The sequence below is a fragment of the Peromyscus leucopus genome, chromosome 3 (genome assembly GCF_004664715.2).
Source record: "Peromyscus leucopus breed LL Stock chromosome 3, UCI_PerLeu_2.1, whole genome shotgun sequence".
In the NCBI taxonomy this organism is placed as follows: Eukaryota; Metazoa; Chordata; class Mammalia; order Rodentia; family Cricetidae; genus Peromyscus; species Peromyscus leucopus.
Window position 1 is genome coordinate 157,853,360 of NC_051065.1, and position 24,643 is coordinate 157,878,002.

The 24,643-nt window shown below is 42.9% G+C and overlaps 1 long non-coding RNA gene across 4 annotated transcripts in view; it reads left to right on the forward strand.

The window, feature by feature from the left end:
- LOC114689592 overlaps positions 1-24,643 on the forward strand; it is a 28,077-nt gene that overhangs the window by 965 nt on the left and 2,469 nt on the right. The window contains exons 2-4 of one of the 4 annotated variants that reach the window (XR_005091198.1): positions 6,366-6,515; positions 18,455-18,523; positions 18,630-19,045. This is a non-coding gene — a long non-coding RNA (uncharacterized LOC114689592). Of the gene's footprint in view, positions 1-6,365; positions 6,516-6,611; positions 7,906-18,454; positions 18,524-18,629; positions 19,046-24,643 lie in introns of those variants that run through there. The other 3 variants (XR_005091200.1, XR_003733941.2, XR_005091199.1) reach the window with 3 other exon arrangements.

The window sequence follows — 24,643 nt, forward strand, 5'->3', positions numbered from 1 at the left end:
AGTTCCAGGGGATCTGACACTTGAATCTGACTTCCAAGGGCACTGTGACACTGCATGAATGATGTGTACATACATTCTCCCTCTCTCTCTCCCTGCCCCCAACTATATTTTTTTAATTAAAATTTTAGTGGCTGCAGCAGCAACAGACATGAAGCCACACTATTCCCATTATCAGGGACAATGAATAAGGTAAAACCAGATCTTTGGCTTGGATGCAGCACAGAAGTTGGGGACTAGCCAGTATAAAGCAGTATTTTAGTTTATTAAAAAACAGAGGTCTGGCCGGGCGGTGGTGGCACACGCCTTTAATCCCAGTACTCAGGAGAGGCAGAAGGAGGCAGATCTCTGTGAGTTCGAGGCCAGCGTGGTCTCCAAAGCGAGTTCCAGGAAAGGCGCAAAGCTCCACAGAGAAACCCTGTTTCGAAAAAACAAAAACAAAATACTGAGGTCTGATATAGATGGCTCAGCTGGTAAACTGTGTCTGCCACCAAGCCTGATCATCTGAATTCCATCCCCAGAACCCACATGGTGGAAGAACAGACTCCCACAGGTTGCTCCCTGGCCTCCACATCTGTGCCAGGAGAGCCCCAACTCCATAAATAAATGTTTAAGGGTGGGGGGGGGAGAGCCAGGAGGTGGTGGTGCATGCCCTAATCCCAGCACTGGGGAGGGCATACTCATACTCTTGAGTATGAGGCCAGCCTGGTCTACAGAATGAGTTCCAGGACGGCCAGGGCTACACAAAGAAACCCTTTGTGAGGGTCCAGGGTAGATACTCAAGGGAAAAATAAAGCACATCTGAGAGTATGGGTGTGGGCTTCTCAAAAAGGAACACACTTTATTAAATAAAGGCAGTTTTAGCATAGACTTTAAACCTAGGAGTTAAGAGTAATTTAACCACTTAGTGGCTATGAAGTTACATCTCAAATGAAAAAGAAAGCTTATCCCTTTTTATTTTTAATAAGTGAGATTATAAGATGCTTCAGAAGTGCCTTGGAAGGGATTACAGTCTGATAAGACCAGGAGCCGCTCAGATTGTACAGAGGGTTAGGACATGCGCTTTACTGTAAGTGGAGTTTCTGATGAGAGTCCTAGAGAATTACAGGTTCACAGATGCGAAGGAGGGAGGCCTCAAGCAGCTGCTAATTGTTTTTGAATCTGTGATTCTCAGCTGTGAGAAAGAGGCTCCTCTTGCTTCTCAGGTCCCTGTAATTTCTCCTTTCCTACTTCACAAAGGACTTGCATCAGAGCTTTCTGAAAAGGTATACAGATGACCAATAAGTCTGTGAAATGATGGTCAATATCACTAATCATTGGAGAAATGTAACTTAACACTAATTTCATGATACCTCTTCAAATGGCAAGTTTGAAAAGCAAGAATCTCCTCCCGCGTTCTAGAGAGGATATGGAGCAATGAAATGCTGCTGCTGTCGATGCAAATGTTATAGCAATGTTAGGATTCAATTTAGCCTTTCTGAACAGGGTGTAACATATAATCACCACATTCCCCATTCTACCAGTGTATTCTCAGAAGTGGAAACATGTTCAGACAAGAAGTTGTTCACAAATATGCATTGTATATAGCCCCAAAGTAGAAACAACCTGAATATCCATGACATGATGGACAGATGTGAATAGATGCACAACAGGTTAGTATTTAGTCATAAAAATTACTATTCAGTGTGAGTTTGAGGCCAGCCTGGGCTACCAAGTGAGATCCAGGAAAGGCGCAAAGCTACACAAGAGAAACCCTGTCTCTGAAAACCAAAAAAAAAAAAAAAAATTACTATTCAGTTTTGTTTAAATTTTGTGGTGTGTTATATCAAGCCCAGTGCTTTGCATGTGCTAAGTAAGCACTCTACTAGAAGCTACCTCCATAGTTGCTCATAAAAACTGCTGAAGTACAGATATATGCTACAATATGTATGAACCTTTGTAACATGTTAACTAAAAGAAGCCAGATGCAAAAGACCACATTTAGGCTGTGGGTGTAACTCAGTGATAGTGTTCTTTGTTTCCTAGCATATGAGAGGCCATAGGTCCAATCCCCAGTAACCTGTGTGTACACACGAGAGAGAGAGAGAGAGAGAGAGAGAGAGAGAGAGAGAGAGAGAGAGAGAGAGAGAGAGAGGCAGAGAGAGAGACAGACAGAGAGAGAGACAGAGAGACAGAGACAGAGAGAGACAGAGAAACAGAGAGACAGAGATCACAGAAAACCACAGGTACAATTCCATTTATTTTTAGTGTCTAGAAAACGTACATATATAGAGTCAGAAAGCAGATTAGTATTGCTTAGGGTTAGGAGGGGAATTGGAGGTGATAAGTAAAGATTATTGGCTTTTCTGAGTATGAGCATATTCTGCAATTAGGTAGTAATAATAAGTTACACACCATCATAAGTATACTAAGAAACACGGAATTATACATTTTAATAAAATAGCAAATTTTATGTGAAGTTTATCTGGATAGAGAACGCTTTGGATCTTATGGAAGATTCACCTACAGTTTCTTCATTTACAAACTTATACTTTCCTCTAAGAATTGTTGGGAGACTTAAGTGAGATTAACACATTGTCAGACATGTGATAAAATGGATGGTGCTCTTAATGATAATTGGAACAGAGGCTGGTGAGATGGCTCAGCAGGTGGGGGTTCCAGCCACCAAGCCTGATAATCTCCATCCTCTGGACCCACACTGTCTGGGGAGAGCACCAACTTCAATAGGGGTCCTCTCACCTCCAGTACTGAGGGAGCTATGACTTGGGTACACACAGGTACACACACACACAAATGGTAATGAAAGTTAAGCATGAAAATAAGATAAAGTTACTAAATTCTGGTCAGATAGATTCTGTGTAAAAGGCTTTTATGTTGTTTGTTTTTTCTAAAAATGTATTCATTTGATTATTTATTATTACTTACCTTAGGATTGTAAAAGGCTTTCAATCGGCTGTGAATCTAGAGCCCACTCTCCAGTTGTGAAAGATGAGGTAATAGACAACCTAGCACTAACAGAGACCTTCTTGACATAATGAAGGGTTAGAATACTGAAGAGATACTCTCTGGGTCTAGTTTTAGTGCTGTCTCATGTGTATCTTTTTTTTTTTTTTTTTTGGTTTTTCGAGACAGGGTTTCTCTGCGTAGCTTTGCGCCTTTCCTGGAACTCACTTGGTAGCCCAGGCTGGCCTCGAACTCACAGAGATCCGCCTGGCTCTGCCTCCCGAGTGCTGGGATTAAAGGCGTGCGCCACCACCGCCCGGCTGCGCCACCACCGCCCGGCGTCTCATGTGTATCTTACGTGTGTCTTCATACTATCTAATAAGGTTCAGGCTTGGGGCTGGAGAGATGGCTCAGTGGTGAAGAGCACTAGCTGCTCTTCTGGAGGATCCAGGTTCAATTTCCAGCACCCACGTGGCAGCTCACAACTGTCTGTATCTCCAGTTCCAGGGGATCTGGCATCCTCACACAGACATACATGTAGGCAAAGTAACAATGCATATAAAATAAGTAAATTTAAAAAAAGTTCTACAGCCGGGCGGTGGTGGCGCACGCCTTTAATCCCAGCACTCGGGAGGCAGAGCCAGGCGGATCTCTGTGAGTTCGAGGCCAGCCTGGGCTACCAAGTGAGTTCCAGGAAAGGCGCAAAGCTACGCAGAGAAACCCTGTCTCGAAAAAACCAAAAAAAAAAAAAAAAAAAAAAAAAAGTTCTACCAGTCATATGCTGGGTCTCTCAATGTAGGCAACAGAATATATTGACTATTTATTATATGTCAGACTTCTTAATTTAGGCTCTGAGTATACAGCAGTGGAGGCATCAAGGAAGAGATCCTTAGGTGTCTGCATTTATATTCTAAAGAAAAATGATAGCATAGTAAACAATATGCAATAACATTCTTTGAGAATCAGTAATATGCTGAAAAACTAAGGAAAGTCAGGGTTGGGGCAGGTAGAGAGTGCAGAAGAGATGGGGAATAATTCAATGTTATGTCAATAGGACAGGAAAGGTCTCTGTAAGGTCACAGAGCAGAGCCTGAAGGAAGAGAGCAGGCTGTTTAGCAGTCTGAAAAAAGAGTATTCTAGAGCAAGTTCAAAAACATTCAAAAGGTCTACAATTAGATAGGAGGCTCATTCACCTGAGAAAATGAAGGAATCAAGTGTAAGATGAAATAACCAGTATTTTACAAATTCTCACCATGCCTTACAGTTAAGAATACCGCTCTGCTAGAAAGATGGCTCCGTGGTAAGAACACTTGTTGCTATTATGAAACCAAAGATCAGTTTCCAGCGCCAACATTGGATGACTCACAGTCGTCCACAGCTGAAGCTTCAGTGGACCTGGTGCATGGAGTCTCCTGGTCTACACACACACACACACACACACACACACACACACACACACACACACACACACACACACATAAAATAAACAGTTTTGAAAAGTTCACCACTCTGGGCTTAGAAGTGTAGCTCAGTTGTCAGAGTGCTTGCTTTGCATGCAGAGTTCCTGAATTCATCTCCAGTATGTGGTGATGATGCAGGTTTGTCATTCTAGCACCTGGGAGATAGACGTTCAAGGTCCTCCTCAGCTACATGGCAGTTTGAGGCCAGCCTGAACTTCCTGATAGCTTGTTTCAAAGCCAAAAATCAAACAACTAAAACAGCATCACCCTGAAGCCCAGATGAAAGCCCACTAGACATTTCAGTGGGCCAAGTAAGAGGTGGTGACAGTCAAGTTGGAGTACCAGGGTTGGGTATGGTGAGAGTTGTCAAGTTCTGGTACATTCTGAAGGAATAACAGTCATTGCTAGGAGACTGGATGTGGTTTTCAAAAGAAGATAAAAAAGGAAGTGTATGGCCAGGGCCTTCCAAATTTGCTGCTTTAGGGCAACCACATTCTGCTGATAGGTTCATGCTAAGGAACTCATGCCGAAATGTCACCAATGAAGCCAACAGCACATTTTCTTTTTATTTTAGTTTATTAGAGAGGACTAATTTTTTTTAGAACATAAATATTTATTTGCAACAAAGGAATTTGTGTAGTGTTGAAAATCTACAACTTCTTGTTAAATTCACATTTGCACTTCTCCTTTTTAAATAAACATTTATAATCATTATTTTATACAGATATAGATATGTAAATACAACATCGAGTTGGAGAGGACGATTATTTTAGTTTATCATAAAAGAGCCCAAAGATATGCCACGAAAATACTGATTAAAATGGATCCTTAGTAGAAAATGCCTATTTTGAACAAGTTACGTATGTGTATGAAAACTGAAGCCTCTATTTTTAACTCTTTTTGGAGGCAGTATTGAGACAGTTTCTCTGTGTAACATCCCCAACTGTCCTAGAATTCACTCTGTAGACAAGGCTAGCCTCAAACTCAGAGATCCGCCTGCCTCTGCCTCCTGAGTGCTGGGATTAGAGGTGTGCATGACTGCTCCTGGCAGAAGTGTAAGCTAAAGTCATCTCCAAGGAAACAAATGTTTTGAAATGTTTTACCTTTTTTATTAGTGTGTGTGTACATGTTTATTATATTTGTGGAGGTCAGGGGACAAATGGCAGGAATTCATTCTCTCTGTCTACACTGTGGGTCCCAGCAAAGGAACTCAGGTCTAACCACTTCTTAGCCTTTCACTTCATTCTTTGATGACGACAATGATGATATGGTGATTTGTGCATCACACGCTACACATTTGGAGGTCTGAGGAGCACTTGAAAGAGTTGTTTCTTTCATTCCATCTTTACGTGGATTCTAGGGGTAGAGCTCAGATGGTAAGGTTCGAATAGCAAGCACTTTACCTGCTGAGCTGTCCCACACTCCCAGCCCCGCCCCCTTTTGTTTTTTAAGAACTCACTCTGTAGACCAGGCTGGCCTTGAACTCACAGAGATCCACCTGTCCTTACTTCCTAAGGGCTGGGATTAAAGGCGTGCGCCACACCTGGCTGCCCTAGCCCATTCTTAACATAAAGCAAGGTCATGGTTAGAAAATCACACAGTACAGCTACTGTACTGCCTAGTTCCTCATTTCTTTAGATACAAGGTCTATTCACTCTTTGTGCTTTTCGGGTTTTGTTGTTGTTGTTTAGTTGTTTCTTTTTCTTTTTCTTCTTCTTTTTTTTTTTTGGGTGCTTACTTTCATGCTCCAAATAACATGTTCACAGTACTATTTCTTGCTTTTTCAGTTTTCCGTATTTTCTATGGATTGTGCTGAGGTACTTAAGTTAACCCTGTTAACTTTTCATTCATCCATGTTCCCCTTCCTTCTGTCCTTACAGCTGCAGCCCCACAGAGTTTGTATCTTAATGTTACGTTTAACTTTAAATGATATGTTAAATACCTGTTTATTTATTTATTGTACAGTCTCATTAAGTAGCATTGGTTGGTCTAGAACTCAAGATCTTCCTGTCTCCACTTCCCAAGTAATGGAATCACAAGTGCATACTACCACACCTGACTCTATATCTCGTCCCGTCAACTGGACACGGCATTCTTGTTCCTCCATGCTGTAAGGTGAGGATTTTATTAGCATTCTGGCCTTCACTCCACCTCTCCCCACTTCTTTGTCCCTCCTAGTCCATTATGTTAAAAGACTATCCCACCTGGCAGGTTGGAGTCCTGTGGGGATGTAATTGAAAGAAGGATGTGCCTACACCAGCTTCTATCTCAGCAAGCAGCTGAAATTCCATCTCCTCCAAAGAAACCTTCTGGGAACCTCACTGGGAAAGGAGAGATGCATCTACAATCCTATTACTGAAACAACAGCCTAATAGTCCATGAACCCTTAACCCAAAGACCTTTGTCCTGTTGGGTGTTGACAGCTGCAGGGAAAACAATTAGCTTTGGCCCTGTGCTGAACAAGCACTGGTTTATTTGCTTTTCCCACGCCCTTTCAAGCCAAAGGTAGTAAAACTTCTTCAGTAATATGACCCCTGTGAGAACTCTGAAAGGAATTAGTGACATCACAGTGGATTTTCAGAAGAAAGTATGTGAATTTTATTAGTTCTTCAGCAATTGCATATTGATAAGTAAGTTGATTTAAAAGCAACTTAGTCATTTAAAAGAAACTGTAGTTTTGCTGCAATTGATGTATAGAAGGGAATAAAGAAGGTGATGAGCCAGACGGTGAAACACCCCTGCCACCTAGTGGTTCTTTACTCTGGAACATTTGGGCTCTTTGAAAGCACAGAAAACAAAACAAAAAGAAAGAAATTAGCTTGTTCAGGAAACAAATGCAGCAAATGTCCTAAACTGGAAACTTCCATTTCCTCCTCCAATTGTCCAGTCAGAGCTGAGAGAAACTGGAAATGGTGTGGGTAAACATGGATGGCCACTAGGGCTCTAGCACCAAGTGGCAACTGGTTGCAAAGGGAATAAAAGAGCAGACACAGGGTCAACAGTGTGACAGGGTCCCTTGGGAGTAGTCACTGCAGCAGCACTGGGGTCCGAGGCAAAGCTGATTCAGAGACAGCGTTCAAAGGGATGATAGGACGATGATGGTGAAGTCATGAGGACTTAGGATCATTAGGCCACAGGAGCTCTGGACACTGTGGTCATGAGACGGCAATAAAGTGCTTGATTGAAAGTGAATAATTAGGACACCTATGTCCACAATAGTAAAGGGAGAGTGGTCCTTAGATGTGGCAGTATATTCATTCCATGTACTCCCATAGATTCCCACGTTCAAAGATATTGAAGTTCCTGTATAAAATGGCAGAAGTACTGACTGGTGCACCTCAGCTTGCATACTTTAAGGCATTCCTAGGTTGTCTATTATACCTAATAAAGTGTAAATGGTATCTAAGTAGTCTGTACATGTGTAGTACAGGTGCAATTAAAAATATTTCCTGTGATTGACTGAGTCAGTGAGTGCAGAACCCATAAGAAAAGAGGGCCGGTTACATGCGTCCAGGCAGGGCCTTGTCTCACCACTGTTTTTTTTTTTTTTTTTGGTTTTTCAAGACAGGGTTTCTCTGTATAGCTTTGTGCCTTTCCTGGAACTCGCTTTGGAGACCAGGCTGGCCTCGAACTCACAGAGATCTGCCTGCCTGGGATTAAAGGCGTGTGCCACCACTGCCCGGCTCACCACAGTGCACATTGTCAGTCCCATTAGTAAGGTGGTGAAACTGAGGCTGACTAGCCAAAGTCATGGGGCCAATGAGTCCGAACCAGCATTCAAACACAAACCAAGGTGATCTGAGCTCCAGCTTCTGAACTCTTGAGTACTTTGCTTTCTTTCCCATCCTCTCAGAGAAAGGACACTCACTGGGTTCTGTTCATTCAACTATGGTCCTCCACTGAAGGGCAGCTGGAAGCTGGGACTCTGAGGCAGTGAGGAGCTACCGGCCTCAGAGGATCTGCTTCCTGCTTACAGGGGCTATTTAGTCATCCCAGACGGAGTCTTCCTTAATTATACAATAGGGGGTAAAATGATGACTGTCTCATAAGTGGCTATGGATAGTCATTGAGGTAATACAAAGGTTTTACAAAGATGGCTTCTAACAGTTCTAATATCCTTGCTCTCAACAAGGGGCACAGGGTTTATGGCTTGCTTTCACCTCTAGATTTGACTTGGTGTTCTGGAATGTGACCGTGTGTCACAGACCAGCTCCAAGTGTGAGTCATGAGAGGCCGGGTAGCCTCCACCCCCAGTCTGCACTGCCCTTGCTACTGTTGCTATGGGAAGCAGCCAGGCCTGGAGAGGCTGTTTTGGGACAGGGTCTGGTTTCCTTTAGAGCCCCTTCCCTTGTGCTGGTTAGGATTTTGTTTGGAACAAACTAGAGCCATCTGTGAAGAGGGAACCTCAATTGAGGAATTACCTCCATCAGATTGGCTGTATACCTCATCTCTTTGGGGGTCATTTTCCCTTCCTTCCTTCCTTCCTTCCTTCCTTCCTTCCTTCCTTCCTTCCTTCCTTCCTTCCTTCCTTCCTTTCTGTTTTTTATTTTTTTGTTTTTGAAAGCAGGGTTTCTCTGTGTAGCTTTGGAGCCTGTTCTGGAATTCGCTCTATAGATCAGACTGGCCTTGAACTCACGGAGATCTGCCTGCCTCTGCCTCCAGAGTGCAGGGATTAAAGGCACGTGCCACCATCATCGCCTGGCTCATGTTCTTGATTAATGATTGATGTGGGGAGGTCCCAGCTTAGATCACTGTAGTTGACATTACTCCTGGGCAGGTGGATCTGGGCTGTATAAGAAAGGAGGCTGAGCAAACCATGGAGAGCAAGCCAGGAAGCCACATTTCTCTATTGCCTCTGCTTCATTTTCTGCCTCTGGGTTCCTGACTTGAGTTTCTGCCTTAGCTTCTCTCAATGATGGACAGTGAGCTGTAAGATGAAATAAACTGTTTCCTCCCCAAGTCATTGTATTATCACAGCAACAGAAACAAAACCAGGGGATCCCTCAATTCTTTTTTTCTATCCTATATATTTGTCCCCGTTTTTCTGTTTCTGTATATTGTTTTCCTGTTCTCTCCTTACCTTTTCGCTCTTCACTGGTTCCTGATGCTGGGGATCAGAAGCAGGGCTTGTGCCTGCTAAGCACGTGCTCTGCCACTGGACTACACCTCAGACCTCCTGCTTTCCCATCTTCATTCTTTATTGGGATAACTAGATAAGCTGTCCCCTGAGATGTAAGCTCCAAGAAGGAGGGAATTTTCTTGTCTTTTGTTGTCTATAAAATACTCTTTCGTTAGAACCATGACTAGTATATAGAACGTGTGTGGTGACTGCATTGAATTAAACAGTGGTATAGAGCAACATTTAACATAGGTTATGCTCAGTAGCTGGGACAAGCCAGTACTATAATACATGAGGTCATTCACTTTGTCTTTTAAAATGTTTGCTTACTTTTAGCCTGCTTTCACTTAGTTTGGTTTCCCTTCCTTCTCTCTTTCTCTTGACACAGGTCTTGCTATGTAGCACAGGGTGGTCTCAGATTCACTCTGTAACCCAGCTTGGCCTCCCCTTTGCAGTCCTCCTCTGTCAGCTTCTTGAATACTGGGACTATAGGCGTGCACAGCTATATTTAACTTGCCTTTTCTTTTCTTTCTCCCTCTATCTTTGGGTATTCTATCTTTTCTGTGATCCAAGAATAGATGCTGGAATCACAGTATATGTCTGTAATTCATGGTTGCTTGCAAATTTATTGCATATAAAACTCTACTGTTCAGAGCTGGAGAGATGACTTAGTGGTTAAGAGCACTCACTGGCTGCTCTTCCAGAGGACCCAGGTTTGATTCCCAACATCCACATGGTGCTCACAACTCTCTGTAACTCCATTTCTAGGGAATGTGACACTGTCATCTGGCCAGGTAGTGCACAGGCATACGTGCAAACAAAACATCCATACACATAAAAGGAAATATGAACTTAAAACCTCTGCTGTTGAGGTGAGCCCTATTCTGGTGCTTGGGACTACTTTAAACAGAGGCCTCTATGAGTGGAATGGAAAGTGGCAGAAGCCTGACATGGGCCTGACTGTACATGTCTGTTAGCATGTGGGTGTTCCTAGTGTCTGTTGGTGAGTAACTGCTACTCTTGGCAGGAGAAATGTGAACAGAATCAAGTAGGAATAATTAGCCAATTTTCTCTTCTCCTTTTTCTAGATAAAGAAATGGAAATGTACTGAAGTGCAGTAGAGCAGTCCTTTGTCAGGCAGTTTCTGTTAAGAATCCCTCTTGATATGCAAGCTGGGATTGAAGAAATCAGACTCCATATTCTCTTCTAAGTTGATTGTCAGGGTAATCACATACATTTTAGAAGTATGATTTCCCAGGGCTAGATGGGAAAAGACATGTTGGACTGATAGCTGGAACCAATTGCATAGATAGCTGTATTTTCTTGCATAGTCACTGATATAGGAAGGTCTTGCTTCTCTTTCCTACTAGTGTTTCATCTTCACATCCACAGTATTATGAATGTGTAAGCCAGTGGCCAGAGATAGCTCATCCCAGTATGAAACAGTGTTATTACAGTTCTCAACTCAGACTTGTTTGCGTTTGGTAAGACTCAACTCTGACTTCTAAGCCCTGCTAATGTTAAAAAAGTCCCATATATATTCTTCCATCATCTAAGACAGGTGCTTCCAAAGCCAAGAGTTGGTAGCATAAAGGATAAGTCTCTGACCTTCCCTCAAGATTGCTTTCAGCTCCTTCCATCCCCAGAACATCTGACCATCTTATGCGTCAGACCTCTTTACAAGTAAACCAACCTAGTTTCAGAGAAGGAAGATTTTGAGTCATTCAGACCATTGGTTCTGATTTATTGGGGCCAAAAGACCCTAAAATGTGCCTGGTGCTTCCATTCTGCCTAGGCTAGGATCAGAACTTGGTGATAACAGAGGAATAAGAGAGGAGCAATAGCCAGGTGGCAGTGGCACACGCCTTTAATCCCAGCACTGGGGAGACAGAGACAGGTGGATCTCTGTGAGTTTGAGGCCAGCCTGGTCTACAGAGTGAGTTTCTGGACAGCCGGGGCTACACAGAGAAATGCTGGAGAGAGGGGATGGTAGAGGGAGGGAGGACATAATGAGGAGGAGGAGGAGACAAAGACAACAATGATGATGATGATGGTGGAGAAGGCAAAAAGATTCTTCTGGAAGACTGGAAACTCCCACAACCATGTTCTCACATGTACAGCAGAAAATTAGCATCATTGCCAAACTTTCTGAGCAGTCCAGAATTTACAACACTTGGCGGTACTTCATTTTTTCTCTGTGAACATAAAAACTTAATCACCTTTAATAATTAACGAAGGAAGCTATTAAAAACTTAGTTGTGTATAAAAAAATGAAAGTCCTTGGTCTTGCATGTTGTTTGCTTTATGAATCAAATAAAAAAGTGCAGTTTTGAATCTTTTTTGGGGGGGAGATAATTAATCCTAGGGGCTCATGCATACATATAGGCAAACACTGCTGAGCTATATCCCACCCCTTTTCTTGTGTTTTTCTTTTGAGACAAATTTCACTAAGTGGCCTAGACTGAACTAAACACCCTGAATATTCAAGACAGGCCATACATTCTCAATCATCCTACTTTAGCTTTCCAGGTAGATAGGATCACAGGCCTGTACCACTAAGCTTGGCTGTATTTTCACATTAAAAATATTTTATTTACATGTATGTGTGTGTGCCTGCCTGTCTCTGTATGTTCTAGTTAGGGTTACCATTGCTGTGATGGAACGCTATGATCAAAGCAACTTGGGAAAGAAGGGGATTTATTTGGTTTACACTGCCACATCACTGTTCATTATCAAAGCAAGTCAGGGCAGGAACTCAAACAGGGCAGGAACCTGAAGGCAGGAACTGATGCAGAGGCCACAGAGGAGTGTGACTTACTTGCTTCTCATGGCTTGCTCAGCCTGCTTTCTTTTCTTTCTTTCTTTTTTTTTATTTATTTTTTTGATTTTTGGAGTTTTGTTTTGTTTTTCAAGACAGGGTTTCTCTGTGTAGCTTTGTGCCTTTCCTGGAACTCACTCTGTAGCCTAGGCTGGCCTTCAACTCAGAGAGATCCGCCTACCTCTGCCTCCCGAGTGAGGGAATTAAAGACGTGCGCCACCACCGCCTGTCAGCCTGCTTTCTTACAGAACCCAGGACCACCAGCCCATGGATGGCACCACCCACAATGGGCTGGGTCCTCCTACATCAATCCACAATTTGAAAAACATTCTACAGGCTTGCCTAGAGCCAATCTTATGGAAGCATTTTCTTAATTGAGGTTCCCTCTTCTCTGATGAATTTAGCTTCTGTCAAGTTGACATAAAACTAGCCAGCAGTGTGTATGTACATGCAGGTACCCAAGGAGGCCAGAAGAGGGCATTGGATCTCCTGGAACTGGAGTAACAGGCAGTTGTGAGCCACCTGATGTGGATGTTGGGAACTGAACTCTGTAGAGGGCCACAGCTATGCTTAGAGACACTGGCCTGAATGCCTGATTTCTGAGTCTTCTCTGATTTTCTGTACTTGAACCTATAACTTTCTTCCCAGTCTTCAGCAATAGTCTGAAGTACATCACAGTGATCATCCACAGTGGGAATGTGATCGGATCAAACCCTTCTGTCAGAGAGTTTGGTGAAGGCTTCAGAGCTTTAAAAATATCCAGCATCATTGGCTCTTCCAAACCTTTAAGAAAAAAAATGAATATGATCAAGATCTATGTACAAAAATGTTTACCACAGCGAATTTTTTAAGATGAGGAAATCCAGAAAGAAACCTAATGGTCCCAATAATAGGATGCTATGTTTTCACTAGTAATGAAAACAAAGAGACTTACTGACATAAAAAATTATACACAAGACTAATTTTAAAGACAGTACATACCAGAATGTGTATTATATAATTCTTTTCTTCTAAAGAGGTATGCCCATTGAGGGAAATTGGCTGGAATACATGCATACATACATACATACATACATACATACATACAAACATGTTAACAGTATCTGTAACAATATTTTTTTCCAAGATATCCACAGTAGATGTTTTCTTACTTCAGCAAAATGAAAAAAAAAAAAACTTTAATTACTAGAAACAAAAAACCAAAGAAACAAAAATAGCTTGGTAGAAGTTAGAAGAACATGAAGAGGGGAGGTTGGATGAGAAATGGTTACAGCAGTTCAGGTGAGAAACAAGGTGATGTAGATGACTCAGAAGGCTGATTTGGACATACTTCGTACTCCTACCTGTGAGATCAGTACTCCTATGAGAACAATAAGCATAGGCCACACCTTCAAGCCAGTGATAAAACTGGTCTTTCAAAAGAGCCAATGTGATTCATTCATCATTGCCATGCTTCAAATAAGTGTTTAAAGAAACATAGGTAACTTTGATGATTTTGGCTTTCAGGCCTGTATAACTGAGTTGATGGAGGTACAACTGACTACTGGAAAGAACATATGAGGAAGCCTAGACTGGAAGGAGATAATGAAGTCAGCCTTAGAAACACAGGGTATAAGGGGTTTGTGGGGCCTGTTCCAAGCTGCCATGAGTCTGGAACCCAGGTGTCTGGTCTATAGACACGGAGCACAGAATCAGCAATCTAAATAGTCAGTGCAAATCCTAATTAAAACCAAGGTGATAGGTATCTTGGAAGTAGGCCATGAAAGGAGTTGTGCAGGAAATGATGAGCAGGAAATGATGCTTCCGAGTGGTCAGTGATTCAGGCAGCAGAAGTCCAGGCAGGGCAAGGCAGAGGAGGCCACTGAGAAAGCCAAATAGGAGTGGAAAGCCAGGCCAGCCTGTAATTGGCCAGTCTGGATTTAAAGTGTGGCAAGACTGACCAGTTGGGCCAACTCAATGTTGCGTTCCTTTCAGCTTATTAGGACACCCACAGGTCAGCTGTGCAGCAGGCACAGGGACCAGCACTCAGTGAGGAGAACTGAAGGTTCACCATATGGAACTGTGACCACAGTTCCGGGGCAGAGCAGGCCCTTTTGTGTCTGATATTCCATTTACTGCTTTTCAGATGGGGATCCCTCAAGTGTCTAAGTGCTCAAGGCAGTTCCTGGTAGTGCCACAGGTACATATGTGGTTTTAAAAATTCCTGCCTTTCCACGTGTGCCTAGATTGACAGTGGCGTATCAACAGTGGCCAGAGAGTTGAGAAGGAAAAGGAGCTCGCCAGAGGAGAGTGTGATAGGGAGTTGTCCACGTAACAGGTGTTGTTGGAGAGGTCAAGTGCCACAAGTATGAAAAGTTCCCAACATGGCCACTTAGAGGCTGTTGACAGTTGTAAACACAGCGTTCCATGTGTGTGCATGTTCATGGTAAGCCAGAGAGCAATGTATCATTTTCAATTGTTCTTGCACCTTATTCATTGAATTGAAGTCTCTCAGTCAAACCCAGAACTGGCCATATGGCTAGTCTTGCTAGCAAGCTTGCTCTGGGAATCCCTGTCCCCACCTTCCCAAAACTGCAATTACAGGCAGGCTCCCATGCCCTCCTGACATTCACTTGGGTTCTGGGAATCCAAACTCTGGTCTTCACACTTGTACATCAAGTGCTTAGCCACAGAGCCATCTCCCCAGCAGCATTTCTCATTTTTATAAAAGAGAAACACAATATTTATTTTAGCTTCTTGACTTAACTTTAAATTTAGACATAGCAAACTCTACTATTGTTAGCAAAGTGTTAAGAAAATCTGTATTTAGAGGCTCAAGCAGTTTGGGAAAACAGATTCCACCAGTGTGTGCTCTCTAGGTTGATGGAAAACGCAGGTAGTGAACATCTTGTGGGCTCACTGGCGAATATAAGTGTGACGTTTGTAGCCATACTTCAGTCTAGGATTAGCAGAAAACCTGGTGCTCACTCTTTTCTCAACGGATTCCCTCTGAGTGGGAGAGAGGAGGTGTTGGAAAGCCTTGAGAGGGGAGAGGAGGCTCTTGGGTATATTTGAAGCAGCAGACTTTCTGCTTGGCATCTCCTGCTCCCAACATTTTGAATTCCCTTTGATGGCAGGCATGGCGCTCCACTCACTTTCACTGTCATCACCAGCTTTCATTGGGTCACTGATTTCCACACTTCTCATCATTTGCCGACCACCCTGTCTACTATCCTCTTCTAGATGCTGATTTTCACACAGCTCATTGGCTACAGCCTGTGTTGGTGGCAGCCTCTTCCCTCAGAAGCCAATCTCCAATCTCTTCCATGTCCTTAAACATCTGGGAGACACTTAGACCTTCTCATGGGCATGTTCTTGTAGCTGAGCTCTTAGCCCCAGTGACACAGCTTCCTGCTTTATGTTTTTCTTTCATAGAGCCAAAGAACATTAGAACATGGGGTGGGGGGGAGTGTGTCTTACTGGGTCGGGGAATAACCAGGTGATGATCCTTCAGCATCTAATCATGCTGCTCTAACTAGCTCATTGCTATGGCTTAGTTGTCTGCCCCCGTCCATGTTATCATTCATATGGTGAAGTTCCAATTCGCAATGTCACTCTCTCTGGAGATAGCATTTTTAGGAGGTAATTAATGCTAAGTGATGTGAAATGAGGCACTAACTGTATGGGCCCCTAACTCTATAGAACTCCTATACTCATGCTTTAAGACGAAGATGTTCTCTCTCATCTCTCATCTCTCTTTCTCCCCTGCCCCCCTCTCTCCTTGTCTTCTGCAAGCCAGAAGAGAGCCCTCACCAGAAACCAATCTCCAGAATTGTGAGAAAATAATTTCTCTCACTTAAGTCATTTGGTCTGTGGTGTTTGGTTATGGCAGCCCAGGCTGAGTGAGACATTCATTTGCCAAACTCTTTCATTCATAGTGGACTCTGCTGACAGCCTTTATTTTTTATTTATTTATTTATTTTTTTGAGGAACTCTTGTGGACTATTAGTTTAAGATGTGTTACATCTGTTTATGCTGTGGAATGTTTGCTTAATGATGCAAAGATATATTGCATTCTTTTATGTTGCATTTGTTTAACTCTGTAAGGCTGTGTTACTTTGCCTGCTTAAAACTCCTGCTTAGTCTAATAAAGAGCTGAACAGCCAATAGCTAGACAGGAAAGAAATAGGCAGGGCCGTCTGTAACAAGAATCTTAAAGGGTCTTATTAATAAAAACAAACCCAGAGCCAGGTACTGGGGTGAACGCTGAATGATCAGAGAAACAGAACAAGCCACAGCCACCTCGCCTTGCCAGTTCCTCAGCTGATCCTGTTTCCTCAGACTGGAAGCCCCTCTCTGAGTCCTCATCCAAATGGATCTCAGCTAAACTGCTGCTAAAAGCCTAAAAGCTTAACCAGGCTCTAGTTCCTGGTTTTCACACCTTATATACCTTTCTGCTTCCTGCTATCACTTCCTGGGATTAAAGGCATGTGTCACCATGCCTGGCTGTTTCCAGTGTGGCTTTGAACTCAGAGATCCAGATGGATCTCTGCCTCCCAAGTGATAGGATTAAAGGTGTGTGTGCCATCATTTTCTGGCCTCTATGTCTATCAAGTGCTGTTCTGTTCTCTGACCCCAGATAATTTTATTAAGGTGCACAATATATTGGGGGACACAATATCACCACTGCTATTGGACAGAGAGAATAAATAGGAGGAGAAATCTAGGGAAGAGAGTGAAGGGGGAGCAGTGAGAAAAGGAAAAGGAAAGGAGGATGCCAGGGACCAGCCACCTAGCCAGCCATGGAGTAAGAAGGAAAGGAAGATATATAGAATAAAGAAAGGTAGAAAGCCCAGAGGCAACATGTAATTAAAGAGAAACAGGATAATTTAAGTTAGAAAAGCTAGCTAGAAACAAGCCAAGCTAGGGCCAGAATAAGTCTACGTATATTTATTTGGGAGCTGGGTGGTGGGCTCCCAAAGAGTTAAAAAAAAACAACAACCCACAACTACATAACTCCTCAGTCCGTTACCCAGAGGTATCTATTCTATTCCAGTTGTGAATTGAGTTCAGCACCTCTTCTATAGGACTCATGTATCTCTTGCATGTCAAGGAATGGGACTGGGGACCAGTGTTATTGTTCCCACACTCTTCCAGTAAATGAGACACATGTATTATCTCAAATCACATGATGGAATGGAGGGGAGCACTCAGGTGTACAGGATCACATGGTCTTATAGAACATCCAGTTAATCTTACATGGTTGAATACAAAGAAAACTTTAAACTAGGTCATATGAGTACAAAAGTATACTTACTGGGTTTCTATGAACAAGAATGACAGCATTAGGAATGTTTAAATTCTTCTAGAAGGAATGAGGCTGCTTCATTCTTGCCTCTTAAGGCAGCTTCATTTAGGACTCCACACCAAAGCAACACAAATATCTCTATCTTTTCACATCTGCTGTTGTTTTATTATGGGCTTTCCATCTGCCCTGCTCTGAAGCAGGAGGGGAAAGAGAGAACAGAGGGAAATCATGAGCTCTTTCAAAGGATGGAACCAGATATTAAATCCATAAACAGAATGGATTGAAGTGGAAAGAGTGAGTCAGAGATGATGAAAGCATGAGCTTCACACTGGTGGAGGACCACCTTACAGGGACTGACTAAATGTCCCAGTTCTGTGCGTGGCTGCCCCTCCGTGATGCCTTCAGATCCAATCAGCATGATTGGACTCTTGAACTGCCTGTGCCCCGCTGCTCTCCGTTGGGCCCCCTCCCACTGTTTGCTCCCATCTAGCCCTTAGAGTCATTTATAAAATGCAAGCTGATGACCCGTGGCGAGATTTCCCTTTCCTCTGGTGATAATGATCCTGTCACTCCAGGTTCCTGTTTCAGTGGAGCGTGAAGAGAGTTAGGCTGATTGATTGAGATTGAGCTGGAGTGAAATAGGATTTCACTCAAGGGTCCATTAGCTTTGCAGCATAATATCTCAGTGAGAATGAAAACCGAGACTTTCTCGAGGACCCTGCCTGCTCAGGGTCAGCTTGCAAACCTGAATTTCCTGGGTCACATATATTGTATTTGGCCCCCACTAGGTTTGAAATATCTAAAAATGGATTTTCCTTGCTTTCCTTTAGACCTAAAGAACCCTGGATCCATATCTGTTCCTGGACAATGTACTGGTGTTGAGTAGCCCTTGCCCTTTGGTGAGTACAGGGGCACTAGAGAGGAGATTGCCATAGTTTCACCACTGCCCATGTTCATGTTGGCTACCACAAACACTTGAATTTGTGTGCTTTGATCTATCAACAGATACAAAGAAACCAGCAGCTACTGAGTGCATTCTATACTCGAACCACTGTGCCTTGTAATTTGCACAGATTATCTCTAGTTTTCTTAAGAATCCAGTGATATTTAAGCTCCATGACTACAAGGACCACGCCCGCATCTTTTGCCACTGTGAGAAGACACTATGCCTGACATAACTATAGCTACAAGGCAGGAGCTCAGAAGCATTTATTGAATAAATGCATGCATGAATGAATAAATAATCAAAGAAGACATTTTCATAAATAAGAAAGCCAAGACCCAAAGTAATTAAAGAAATTGATCCGAATTCATACAGCTGATGGGGCAGTGGGGAACAGCTAGGATTCAAATACAACAGCGTGGAGGAGAAGGGAAGAGGCCTTGGACCACTTCAGGGCTAACTATACAGAAAGCACCTGGTCAGTACTTGCTGAATTGATTGACAGTGAGGCTCAGCATGTTCTCATTAGTACAAGCATCAAGGAGATTGCAAGAAGAGTTTTTTTTTCAGTTTATGAAATCTACTGAAAGTTGCTGGTGTTGGGTACCTAGAACTTTGGGATTCTATAATATGAAGGCCCTGGAGAGAAGGTTATGTTTTACATGCAACAGGATGAGTGTAATGTTTCTGTCTATAATCAACTTGGGCTCTATATATGGAGTCTGAGGCTTCCTTCATTAAAGGGTGATATTTTCTACTGCCACAGTGCACAGAGGTGTGTCAGAAAGCTTCTTTGGACAACCCTCCAAGAAGACTCAAGGCTGGCTTAAAAGCATGGCTTTTCAAAGAGAAGGGGTTAGTCTGGCTGTAGGAAAGAGGGTAAAGGTGATTTCATTTCCAACTCTCTGCTGATGAGTCTTAAGTTGATGAATCATTTTGATGTTTTGCAGACAAATCTCAGAATTCAGAAAACTGTTGCATATTTCTTTCTGTCTACTGTGACCCTCAAACTAACACATCAAAAATTGAACGTATTTTGTGTGTGTGCATGTGTGTGGGTGTGCATGTGTGTTGGGGGTGTTGGTATGGAATTCAGGGCCTCCCTCAGCTAGGCACATACTCTACCACTGAACTACATCTCTAGCCTAATATGCCATACTTTTGTTCTTGAACCAGCTTTTCTTAACATTTTTTTCTTTTTTCTTTCTTTTTTTTTTAAAGATTTATTTATTTATTATGTATACAGCATGTATGACTGCAGGCCAGAAGAGGGCACCAGATCTCATTACAGATGGTTGTGAGCCACCATGTGGTTGCTGGGAATTGAACTCAGGACCTCTGGAAGAGCAGTTAGTGCTCTTTACCTCTGAGCCATCTCTCCAGCCCCATTTTTTTTTTTCTTATCAGTGGCTATTTAGTCTTTCATTTCATAAGCTCCAAATTTGGGGATTTTCTATTATTTTCTCTTTATAACCTATATGTGCAAGCTCTTTTCCATTAAATATCTCATCATATTCCTTTTCTGCCCATTCCCACTTAACACAAACAAGCCTTTATCATTATAGACACGGCTGGGCTCTCTTTTTCTAGACTCTTCTTTTTGTTTAAATCTCAGTGCTGTCAGATTCCTCTAAAACATCATGCCCCATCCCACGTTCCAAATCTGTATTATCTTCTCATGGTTTGGCATAGCATTTCCCAATATGTGCTACGCAACACCTTAGTTCCGTGGGAAAAGAATAGGTGTTAAGTAAAAAACAGGTTCTGGGATCAAACACTAATGTTGAGAAAGCTATGAGTCACTTCTTTCCTGTGGGGTGATTCATAGCTTTGATATGTTAATATGCCTCATTACACAGCGTTCCCCAGGATTTGTGTTTTCACAGAGGCCTTTTTGGTGGAGAATTTCATTGGCCTAGATCCTCAAGAAAAGCATTTGGGAAATACTGGTCCACAAATTCGAGTCCATATTCCCTGTGATGATTAATTTTCTGTGTCAAATTGACTGGGCTATGGAATGCTTAAGTATTTGGTCCATCATTATTTGGGGTGTATCTGTGAGTGTGTTTCTAGATAATATTAGCATTTAAATTGGTAGACTTAGTAAAGTATATCCTTCTACCTAAATTGAACAAAGAAGACTAACAGGCAACTTCACCTGCCTGGCTACCTTTGGACAGGGATCCGTTTTTTTTCTCTTTGTACACCCGTTCCTCCTGGGCCACCAACTCATCTTACAGATCTTTGACTGTTTATTACGATTGCCTGTGTTTTGTGCAGGTGTGTGTGCTGCAGCATGCGTGTGGAGGCTTGAAGACAACTTTGTGGAGTAGGTTCTCTCCTCCTACCTGTACGTGGATTCCAGAGATTGTTCTCAGGTCATCATGCATGGCAAACACCTGCTGGGCCATCTCCCTGGCCTCCACCATGCAGATCTTGAGCCTCTGTGACCATGCAAGCTAACTCCTACTACATATGTATTTATACACATGGACAGTCTCTGAATTATGAGAATTAGGCTTGTAACTGTTTGACATTAAGATGGGTTTATTTATCAGGATGTAACTCCCATCGTGCTCTATGGAAGGCAACTGGAAAACAGCTGTTACAAGAGTGAGTCTCTGGCTGATGTAGCTCAGGAGTAGAGCACTTGACTAGCATGTGGGAGGCCTTGAGTTAGAGCCACAGCTTTGGGTGTGTGGGTGTGGGCCTGGGATGGAGTGTGGGTAGGGGTATGGCCTAGCCTTCCAATTGCCCAGTACTTTCCCCTCCGAGATATCCCTAGCTCTCTTTGCCTCCCTCCCCATGTTTCAAGGTCCAAGTGAAGTCCCATGGCTGCAGCTTAGAGTCTTTTGCAGAGCACTTAAGTTCTTGAAGGGAGAGCTGCACCCAGGGTATGTAAATTAGAATTTCTGTGGTTCGGGGCTCTGGCATTGGTAGTCTGTTAAGGTCTCCAGGAGTTTCCAGTGCATAAAATAGTTTAGAACCAATCCAGGTTGTCCTGATGCTTGGTCCTGTCATCTGCATCAGTAGATTTGGGGTGGGGCCAAAGAATTTGCATTTCTAACAAGTTCTCAGGTGCTGCTGATGCTTGGGGTCTTGGGGTCTCATCTTGAGAAGCTCTGTCCAGGAGGATCAGGACTGAGGAGCAGAACCCAGGTCCCTGATTCGAACTCCTTGGACTGAGGAAAACCTGGCAGAATGCACATTGAAGGATTAGCAGAAAGCATTGCTTTGCATAAGTGGCTATCAGTTGGTGGCCCAAGTTCCAAATTTAGGGCCCTGATGTGTTTTTGTGGTGTCACACAATGTTTTCTTTCCTTTTTTTCCTTCCTTCTTTCTTTCTTTCTTTCTTTCTTTCTTTCTTTCTTTCTTTCTTTCTTTCTTTCTTTCTTTCTTTCTTTCTTCCTTCCTTCCTTCCTTCCTTCCTTCCTTCCTTCCTTCCTTCCTTCCTTCCTCTCTCTCTCTCTCTCTCTCTCTCTCTCTCTCTCTCTCTCTTTCTTTCTTCCTTTCTTTTTTTTCAAAACAGGGTTTGTAGCTTTGGAGCCTGTGCTCGCCTTGAGCTCACAGAGATCTGCCTGCCTCTACCTTCCGAATGCTGGGGTGCTGGGATTAAAGGCATGCACTACCACTGCCCGACTACACAATGTTTTCTTTAAAATTCACTCTCTGTGAGTTCAAGGCCAGACTGCTCTACAGAGTGAGTTCCAGGACAGCCAGGGCTACACAGAGAGACCCTGTCTCAAAAAACAAACAAACTTTTTTTTTTAATTGAATGTGATCATGAATGCAGGGGATTGAATTCAGGTTGTCAGGCTTGGTGGTAGCTGCCTTTACCCTCAAAGCTGTCTTGCCAGTTCCACACAATGTTTTCTATTGAAAATTAGTTAATATTTTAAGATCAGAGATTTCTACATAGCTCTGAGGATGTAACTTAGTTGGCAGAGTGCCTGCCTAGCATGCTAAAAACCCTAGCTTTTATCCCTAGCCCTGCATAAAACGGATGTAGTGGTACACTCTTTTAATACCAGCACGTGTGAGGTAGAGGTAGGAAGTCCAGGAGTTCAAAGTCATCCATGGCTACAAAGCAAACTGGAGGCTACCCTGGCCTATAGGGTCTCAATATAAATAAATGATTAAATAAAAATTAAAAACACCTAAAAAAAAAAAAAGGGCCTATGTCCCAGTGAACCTTCCAAATGAAGGTGGTGTATTAACTGTAATACAGAAAACTATCTAATAAACTAGTAAAATAGTGAAAAGTAACATACTATTTTGATATCAGCTATTAAGTTGTAGGGCCCTTTGTTATGCAGCAATAGCTAGCTGATATAACTAGCAGAATCCTCATGTAACTACAGTTTATATGGCAAAAGCCTGGGCTCTGGCAACCTTGGCGGGCTAAGGTCAAGTCATCGGTAATGAGGGGACATAGCTACCAAAAGGCAGAGGAATTGCTCCAATAAACAAAGACACATTCTTGACTATGTTGTGGAAACGAATTCCAGGATGAGTCAGCCTGAAGTTAAGTGAGCAAGTTTATTAGATGGAAATAATAAATACATGCTTCAGGTTTAAAGAGAGTGAGAGAGACACTTAAGGACAATGCACACCTACAAGAAATAGGTGTGAGCTATGTTTTACAGTGATCCTATTTGTATGCTTTGGTGGTTTTCTAAGTTACATTATTTAAAAGATGTAATTTAAAAGTGACTTGCCGGGCGGTGGTGGCGCACGCCTTTAATCCCAGCACTCGGGAGGCAGAGCCAGGCGGATCTCTGTGAGTTCGAGGCCAGCCTGGGCTACCAAGTGAGTCCCAGGAAAGGCGCAAAGCTACACAGAGAAACCCTGTCTCGGAAAAAAAAAAAAAAAAAAAAAAAAAAAAAGTGACTTAGTTTTATTATTTTAGAATTATATGTATAAGTTTGTGTCTATGTATGGGTCTCTGCCTGTAGGTGCTGGTGCCCACAGAGTCCAGAAGAGGTTGTCAGATCCCCTACAGCTGGAGTTTTGAACTGCCAGGTGTGGATACTGGGAACTGAACTCAGGTCCTCTTTCTCTCTTTTTTTTTTCCGAGACAGGATTTCTCTGTGTAGTCAGGTCCTCTCTTAACCACTGGGCCATTTCTCTAGCTGTTTGAAGGATGAGGTTTATAACAAGGCTTAATTGCTGTGGGATGTTCTGTATGTTAAATGTGTTGCTCTGATTGGTTAATAAATAAAATACTGATTGGCCAGTAGCCAGGCAGGAAGTATAGGCGGGACAAGGAGAGAAGAGAATTCTGGGAACAGGAAGGCTGAGTCAGGAGACACTGCCAGCTGCCAGGATGAGAAGCAGATGTTAAGATACCGGTAAGCCACGAGCCATGTGGCAACTTATAGATGACTAGAAATGGGTTGATTTAAGATAGAAGAACTAGATAATAAGAAGCCTATCATGGCCATACAGTTTATAAGTAATAAAGGTCCCTATGTGTTTACGTGGTTGGGTCTGAGCGGCTGCGGGACTGGCAGGTGAGAGAGATTTGTCCTGACCATGGGCCAGGCAGGACCAGGAAAACTTCAGTTATACTTAATCATCAAACACAGTTTAAAAATTAAGTAAAAATATTAGAGCTGATTTGATTATTTCTCTTAAAGAATTTTCTCCCGTAAATGACGTGAAAAGGTGTTTTTATGAGGTTCAGACTTTCAGATGAGAGAGGAGTGCTAAAACAGTTAAACTCATGGCCATAAGAATTCTGACCCTCAGCCATCACTGCTGTTTTCACTGAGTGTATTGGGTTTATGGGGACGTGGGAAACCCCAAAATAACTGCTGCTGCTTTTTCTTTCTTTTCTTCTCTCTCTCTCTCTCTCTCTCTCTCTCTCTCTCTCTCTCTCTCTCTCTCTCTTTTCAAGACAGGATTTCTCTGTGTAGTTTTGGTGTCTGTTCTGGATCTCGCTCTGTAGACCAGGCTGGCCTCGAACTCACAGAGATCTGCCTGGTTCTGCCTCCTGAGTGCTGGGATTAAAGGTGTGTGCCACTGCCGCCTGGCCCGAAATAGCTTCTTTCAGGAGTGTAGGTGACCCCAAAAT